Here is an 8541-nt window from a genome sequence, read left to right as displayed (position 1 = left end):
GGGGGACCGGGCACTGAGTGATACAGGGGGGGGAGGACCGGGGACTGAGTGATACAGGGGGGGGACGGGGCACTGAGTGATACAGGGGGGGGAGGACCGGGGACTGAGTGATACAGGGGGGGGACGGGGCACTGAGTGATACAGGGGGGGGACCGGGCACTGAGTGATACAGGGGGGGACGGGGCACTGAGTGATACAGGGGGGGGACGGGGCACTGAGTGATACAGGGGGGGGACCGGGCACTGAGTGATACAGGGGGGGGACGGGGCACCGAGTGATACAGGGGGGGGACCGGGCACTGAGTGATACAGGGGGGGGACGGGGCACCGAGTGATACAGGGGGGGGACCGGGCACTGAGTGATACAGGGGGGACCGGGCACCGAGTGATACAGGGGGGGGACCGGGCACTGAGTGATACAGGGGGGACCGGGCACTGAGTGATACAGGGGGGACCGGGCACTGAGTGATACAGGGGGGGGACCGGGCACTGAGTGATACAGGGGGGGGACCGGGCACTGAGTGATACAGGGGGAGGACCGGGCACTGAGTGATACAGGGGGGGGACCGGGCACTGAGTGATACAGGGGGGGGACCGGGCACTGAGTGATACAGGGGGGGGACGGGGCACTGAGTGATACAGGGGGGGGACCGGGCACTGAGTGATACAGGGGGGGGACGGGGCACTGAGTGATACAGGGGGGGGACCGGGCACTGAGTGATACAGGGGGGGGACGGGGCACTGAGTGATACAGGGGGGGGACCGGGCACTGAGTGATACAGGGGGGGGACCGGGCACTGAGTGATACAGGGGGGGGACCGGGCACTGAGTGATACAGGGGGGGGACGGGGCACTGAGTGATACAGGGGGGGGACGGGGCACTGAGTGATACAGGGGGGGGACGGGGCACTGAGTGATACAGGGGGGGGACCGGGCACTGAGTGATACAGGGGGGGGACCGGGCACTGAGTGATACAGGGGGGGGACCGGGCACCGAGTGATACAGGGGGGGGACGGGGCACCGAGTGATACAGGGGGGGGACCGGGGACTGAGTGATACAGGGGGGGGACCGGGCACTGAGTGATACAGGGGGGGGACCGGGCACTGAGTGATACAGGGGGGGGACGGGGCACCGAGTGATACAGGGGGGGGACCGGGCACTGAGTGATACAGGGGGGGGACCGGGCACTGAGTGATACAGGGGGGGGACCGGGCACTGAGTGATACAGGGGGGGGACGGGGCACTGAGTGATACAGGGGGGGGACGGGGCACTGAGTGATACAGGGGGGGCACGGGGCACTGAGTGATACAGGGGGGGGACGGGGCACTGAGTGATACAGGGGGGGGACCGGGGACTGAGTGATACAGGGGGGGGACGGGGCACTGAGTGATACAGGGGGGGGACGGGGCACTGAGTGATACAGGGGGGGCACGGGGCACTGAGTGATACAGGGGGGGGACCGGGCACTGAGTGATACAGGGGGGGGACGGGGCACTGAGTGATACAGGGGGGGGACCGGGCACTGAGTGATACAGGGGGGGGACGGGGACTGAGTGATACAGGGGGGGGACCGGGCACTGAGTGATACAGGGGGGGGACCGGGCACTGAGTGATACAGGGGGGGGACGGGGCACTGAGTGATACAGGGGGGGGACCGGGCACTGAGTGATACAGGGGGGGGACCGGGCACTGAGTGATACAGGGGGGGGACCGGGCACTGAGTGATACAGGGGGGGACCGGGCACTGAGTGATACAGGGGGGGGGACGGGGCACTGAGTGATACAGGGGGGGGACCGGGCACTGAGTGATACAGGGGGGGGGGACCGGGCACTGAGTGATACAGGGGGGGACCGGGCACCGAGTGATACAGGGGGGGGACCGGGCACCGAGTGATACAGGGGGGGGGACGGGGCACTGAGTGATACAGGGGGGGGACCGGGCACTGAGTGATACAGGGGGGGGACGGGGCACTGAGTGATACAGGGGGGGACCGGGCACTGAGTGATACAGGGGGGGACCGGGCACTGAGTGATACAGGGGGGGGACCGGGGACTGAGTGATACAGGGGGGGGACCGGGCACTGAGTGATACAGGGGGGGGACCGGGCACTGAGTGATACAGGGGGGGGACCGGGCACTGAGTGATACAGGGGGGGGGACGGGGCACTGAGTGATACAGGGGGGGGACCGGGCACTGAGTGATACAGGGGGGGACGGGGCACTGAGTGATACAGGGGGGGACCGGGCACTGAGTGATACAGGGGGGGACCGGGCACTGAGTGATACAGGGGGGGGACCGGGGACTGAGTGATACAGGGGGGGGACCGGGCACTGAGTGATACAGGGGGGGGACCGGGCACTGAGTGATACAGGGGGGGGACCGGGCACTGAGTGATACAGGGGGGGGACCGGGGACTGAGTGATACAGGGGGGGGACCGGGCACCGAGTGATACAGGGGGGGGACCGGGCACTGAGTGATACAGGGGGGGGACGGGGCACCGAGTGATACAGGGGGGACCGGGCACCGAGTGATACAGGGGGGGGACCGGGCACTGAGTGATACAGGGGGGGGACCGGGCACTGAGTGATACAGGGGGGAGGACGGGGCACCGAGTGATACAGGGGGGGGACCGGGCACTGAGTGATACAGGGGGGGGACGGGGCACTGAGTGATACAGGGGGGGGACCGGGCACTGAGTGATACAGGGGGGGGACCGGGCACTGAGTGATACAGGGGGGGGACCGGGCACTGAGTGATACAGGGGGAGGACGGGGCACTGAGTGATACAGGGGGGGGACCGGGCACCGAGTGATACAGGGGGGACGGGGCACCGAGTGATACAGGGGGGGGACCGGGCACCGAGTGATACAGGGGGGACGGGGCACTGAGTGATACAGGGGGGACCGGGCACTGATAACGGTGTGCTGGCCATGGACACAGCAGGGTTCAGATAGCGACGCACAAACCACTGGTTGAACACAGCAGCCTCCCGTCTCAAACCTCTGCTCTCGTGCGATTAATATTCGAGCTCTCAAGGTGGCTGGAGAAGGGTCTTTCTGGTGCGTGACAGGGTATGAGAGGGCCTGGTTAACCCGCGTCACGCTGGGGCTGGGGGGGTTTGCAGGCGAGGAGAGAATCAGATTTGCAGGGTAGATGGTTCCAGAAAGAATGATTTAGAGACAAGGAGAAATTGGGCAACTGGGTCCTTTTCACAACCTTGACTCTTGCACAGAATCAGGAGCCAGCAATGCAGTGAGAGAGACGGCAATGATATCCTCAGGCTGCAATACAGACCGTGGAATACAACTGGGCCTCAGTCAAACGGCCACAAAAGGGTTATTCACAATACTCCCCCTCCCCAGGACCAGTCTGTCTCTTACTGACCCTCCCCAGGACCAGTCTGTCCCTTACTCCCCCTCCCCAGGATCAGTCTGTCCCTTACTCCCCCTCCCCAGGACCAGTCTGTCCATTACTGACCCTCCCCAGGACCAGTCTGTCCCTTACTGACCCTCCCCAGGACCAGTCTGTCCCTTACTGACCCTCCCCAGGACCAGTCTGTCCCTTACTGACCCTCCCCAGGACCAGTCTGTCCCTTACTCCCCCTCCCCAGGACCAGTCTGTCCCTTACTCCCCCTCCCCAGGACCAGTCTGTCCCTTACTCCCCCTCCCCAGGACCAGTCTGTCCCTTACTGACCCTCCCCAGGACCAGTCTGTCCATTACTGACCCTCCCCAGGACCTGTCTGTCCCTTACTGACCCTCCCCAGGACCAGTCTGTCCCTTACTGACCCTCCCCAGGACCAGTCTGTCCCTTACTGACCCTCCCCAGGACCAGTCTGTCCCTTACTGACCCTCCCCAGGACCAGTCTGTCCCTTACTGACCCTCCCCAGGACCAGTCTGTCCCTTACTGACCCTCCCCAGGACCAGTCTGTCCCTTACTGACCCTCCCCAGGACCAGTCTGTCCCTTACTGACCCTCCCCAGGACCAGTCTGTCCCTTACTCCCCCTCTATTTGGGACACCTTCAACTCACTCGGCCTGGTGATTAAGGTCTGGATTAGACGAGAGTCTCTGTAAATCCAGCTAACACCATTAGCTGCGAACACAGACTCTCTCGCTCACACTGGACCTGTATCCAGGAAGGACACGGTACCTGGGCAGAGGGAGGCGCAGCGCAGAGAGCAGAGACGAACTGTGTCACGGCTTATAGCACCCGGTCTGTGCAGCTACAAAGCATTAGGACCCCAACCCGCACTCTATCACAGAATCGGACAGTACAGGGGGAGGCCATTCGGCCCATCGGGCCTGTGCCGGCCCTTTGAACGATCTGTCCAATTGGTCCCACTCCCCCTCTGCTCTTTCCCCTGTGAATTTTTCCCTTTAAATATTTCTCCGATTCCCCCGTTTGAAAGTTGTGATTGAATCTGCCTCCCTCGCCCTTTCAGGGAGTGAATTCCAGATCATCACAACTCGCTGCGTAAAAAAACATTCTCCTCGTCTCCCCCTCTGGCTCTTTCCCCGATTATCTTCAATCTGTGTCCTCTGGTCCCTGACCCTCCCGCCCACTGGAAAACAGTCTCTCCTTATTCACTCCATCAAAACCCCTTCATGATTTTGAACCCCTCGATTAAATCTCCCCTCAACCGTCTCTGTTCCGAGGAGAACAACCCCAGCTCCTCCGGTCTCTCCCCGGAACTGCAGTCCCTCATCCCTGGCACAGTTCAGGTAAATCTCCTCTGCACCCTCCCCAAGGCCTTCACATCCTTCCTGATTTGATCAGTTTAAAAATCTCGATTCAATCTGCTTTTGGCCCTCTCTGCTGCAGTGGAGATAATCCCAGTATCTCAAATCTCCCCTCATAACTCGAGTTTCGCATCCCTGGTCTCATCCTGGTGAATCTAGGCTGGACGCTCTCGATGGATTTGATGTCCTTTCTATAATGGGGCCCGACACTGCACACGGTCTCAAACTGTGGCCGAACCGAAGTTTTGCACAAATTTATCATTACTGCTTTACTCTTGTAACCACAGCGCCTCCCCTCAGACCAACCCGCGGTCTGTCCCCCATCGGAGTCACCCACTCCCCCATAAATTCACCGTCTCTCTCAATATCACTAACACTCCCCCATAATCTCACTCTCACTCACAATCACCAACACTCCCCCATAATCTCACTCTCTCTCACAATCACCAACACTCCCCCATAATCTCACTCTCACTCACAATCACCAACACTCCCCCATAATCTCACTCTCTCTCACAATCACCAACACTCCCCCATAATCTCACTCTCTCTCACAATCACCAACACTCCCCCATAATCTCACTCTCTCTCACAATCACTAACACTCCCCCATAATCTCACTCTCACTCACAATCACTAACACTCCCCCATAATCTCACTCTCACTCACAATCACCAACACTCACCCATAATCTCACTCTCTCTCACAATCACCGACACTCCCCCATAATCTCACTCTCTCTCACAATCACCAACACTCCCCCATAATCTCACTCTCACTCACAATCACCGACACTCCCCCATAATCTCACTCTCACTCACAATCACCGACACTCCCCCATAATCTCACTCTCTCTCACTATCACCGACACTCCCCCATAATCTCACTCTCTCTCACAATCACCAACACTCCCCCATAATCTCACTCTCTCTCACAATCACTAACACTCCCCCATAATCTCACTCTCACTCACAATCACTAACACTCCCCCATAATCTCACTCTCACTCACAATCACTAACACTCCCCCATAATCTCACTCTCACTCACAATCACTAACACTCCCCCATAATCTCACTCTCACTCACAATCACTAACACTCCCCCATAATCTCACTCTCTCTCACAATCACCAACACTCCCCCATAATCTCACTCTCACTCACAATCACTAACACTCCCCCATAATCTCACTCTCACTCACAATCACCAACACTCCCCCATAATCTCACTCTCACTCACAATCACCAACACTCCCCCATAATCTCACTCTCACTCACAATCACTAACATTCCCCCATAATCTCACTCTCACTCACAATCACCAACACTCCCCCATAATCTCACTCTCTCTCACAATCACCAAAACTCCCCCATAATCTCACTCTCACTCACAATCACCAACACTCCCCCATAATCTCACTCTCTCTCACAATCACCAACACTCCCCCATAATCTCACTCTCACTCACAATCACTAACACTCCCCCATAATCTCACTCTCACTCACAATCACTAACACTCCCCCATAATCTCACTCTCTCTCACAATCACCAACACTCCCCCATAATCTCACTCTCACTCACAATCACCAACACTCCCCCATAATCTCACTCTCACTCACAATCACCAACACTCCCCCATAATCTCACTCTCTCTCACAATCACTAACACTCCCCCATAATCTCACTCTCTCTCACAATCACCAACACTCCCCCATAATCTCACTCTCACTCACAATCACTAACACTCCCCCATAATCTCACTCTCACTCACAATCACCAACACTCCCCCATAATCTCACTCTCTCTCACAATCACTAACACTCCCCCATAATCTCACTCTCTCTCACAATCACTAACACTCCCCCATAATCTCACTCTCACTCACAATCACTAACACTCCCCCATAATCTCACTCTCTCTCACAATCACTAACACTCCCCCATAATCTCACTCTCTCTCACAATCACCAACACTCCCCCATAATCTCACTCTCACTCACAATCACTAACACTCCCCCATAATCTCACTCTCACTCACAATCACCGACACTCCCCCATAATCTCACTCTCACTCACAATCACCAACACTCCCCCATAATCTCACTCTCACTCACAATCACTAACACTCCCCCATAATCTCACTCTCACTCACAATCACTAACACTCCCCCATAATCTCACTCTCACTCACAATCACCAACACTCCCCCATAATCTCACTCTCACTCACAATCACCGACACTCCCCCATAATCTCACTCTCACTCACAATCACCAACACTCCCCCATAATCTCACTCTCTCTCACAATCACCAACACTCCCCCATAATCTCACTCTCTCTCAATATCACTAACACTCCCCCATAATCTCACTCTCACTCACAATCACTAACACTCCCCCATAATCTCACTCTCACTCACAATCACCAACACTCCCCCATAATCTCACTCTCACTCACAATCACCAACACTCCCCCATAATCTCACCGTCTCTCTCAATATCACTGACACTCCCCCATAATCTCACTCTCTCTCACAATCACTAACACTCCCCCATAATCTCACTCTCACTCACAATCACCAACACTCCCCCATAATCTCACTCTCACTCACAATCACCAACACTCCCCCATAATCTCACTCTCTCTCACAATCACCAACACTCCCCCATAATCTCACTCTCTCTCACAATCACCAACACTCCCCCATAATCTCACTCTCTCTCACAATCACCAACACTCCCCCATAATCTCACTCTCTCTCACAATCACCAACACTCCCCCATAATCTCACTCTCTCTCACAATCACCAACACTCCCCCATAATCTCACTCTCTCTCACAATCACCAACACTCCCCCATAATCTCACTCTCTCTCACAATCACCAACACTCCCCCATAATCTCACTCTCACTCACAATCACCAACACTCCCCCATAATCTCACTCTCTCTCACAATCACCAACACTCCCCCATAATCTCACTCTCACTCACAATCACCAAAACTCCCCCATAATCTCACTCTCACTCACAATCACCAACACTCCCCCATAATCTCACTCTCTCTCACAATCACCAACACTCCCCCATAATCTCACTCTCTCTCACAATCACCAACACTCCCCCATAATCTCACTCTCTCTCACAATCACCGACACTCCCCCATAATCTCACTCTCACTCACAATCACTAACACTCCCCCATAATCTCACTCTCTCACAATCACCAACACTCCCCCATAATCTCACTCTCACTCACAATCACTAACACTCCCCCATAATCTCACTCTCACTCACAATCACCAAAACTCCCCCATAATCTCACTCTCACTCACAATCACTAACACTCCCCCATAATCTCACTCTCACTCACAATCACCAACACTCCCCCATAATCTCACTCTCACTCACAATCACCAACACTCCCCCATAATCTCACTCTCACTCACAATCACCAACACTCCCCCATAATCTCACTCACAATCACCAACACTCCCCCATAATCTCACTCTCACTCACAATCACCAACACTCCCCCATAATCTCACTCTCACTCACAATCACCGACACTCCCCCATAATCTCACTCTCACTCACAATCACCAACACTCCCCCATAATCTCACTCTCTCTCACAATCACCAACACTCCCCCATAATCTCACTCTCTCTCAATATCACTAACACTCCCCCATAATCTCACTCTCACTCACAATCACTAACACTCCCCCATAATCTCACTCTCACTCACAATCACCAACACTCCCCCATAATCTCACTCTCACTCACAATCACCAACACTCCCC

The sequence above is a fragment of the Heptranchias perlo genome, unplaced genomic scaffold (genome assembly GCF_035084215.1).
Source record: "Heptranchias perlo isolate sHepPer1 unplaced genomic scaffold, sHepPer1.hap1 HAP1_SCAFFOLD_1087, whole genome shotgun sequence".
Lineage (NCBI taxonomy): Eukaryota > Metazoa > Chordata > Chondrichthyes > Hexanchiformes > Hexanchidae > Heptranchias > Heptranchias perlo.
This window is presented reverse-complemented; position numbering follows the sequence as displayed.